Consider the following 246-nt stretch of genomic DNA (forward strand, 5'->3'; position numbering starts at 1 on the left):
TCATGCCGCCCAGGGGGAGTGGGGGTTTCAATTATGTAATGAATTTGCCGTAGCTTATCCAACTTAGCACCAGTAAAGTTGTATCCTTCACAAAGACCTCGTGTGCACTGAGAGAGAGAGAGAGAGAGAGAGAGAGAGAAGAGAGAGAGAGAGAGAGAGAGAGGAGAGAGAGAGAGAGAGAGAGAGAGAGAGAGAGAGAGAGAGAGAGAGAAGAGAGAGAGAGAAGAGAGAGAGAGAGAGGAGAGA

Source organism: Syngnathoides biaculeatus, chromosome 12 (assembly GCF_019802595.1).
Source record: "Syngnathoides biaculeatus isolate LvHL_M chromosome 12, ASM1980259v1, whole genome shotgun sequence".
Lineage (NCBI taxonomy): Eukaryota > Metazoa > Chordata > Actinopteri > Syngnathiformes > Syngnathidae > Syngnathoides > Syngnathoides biaculeatus.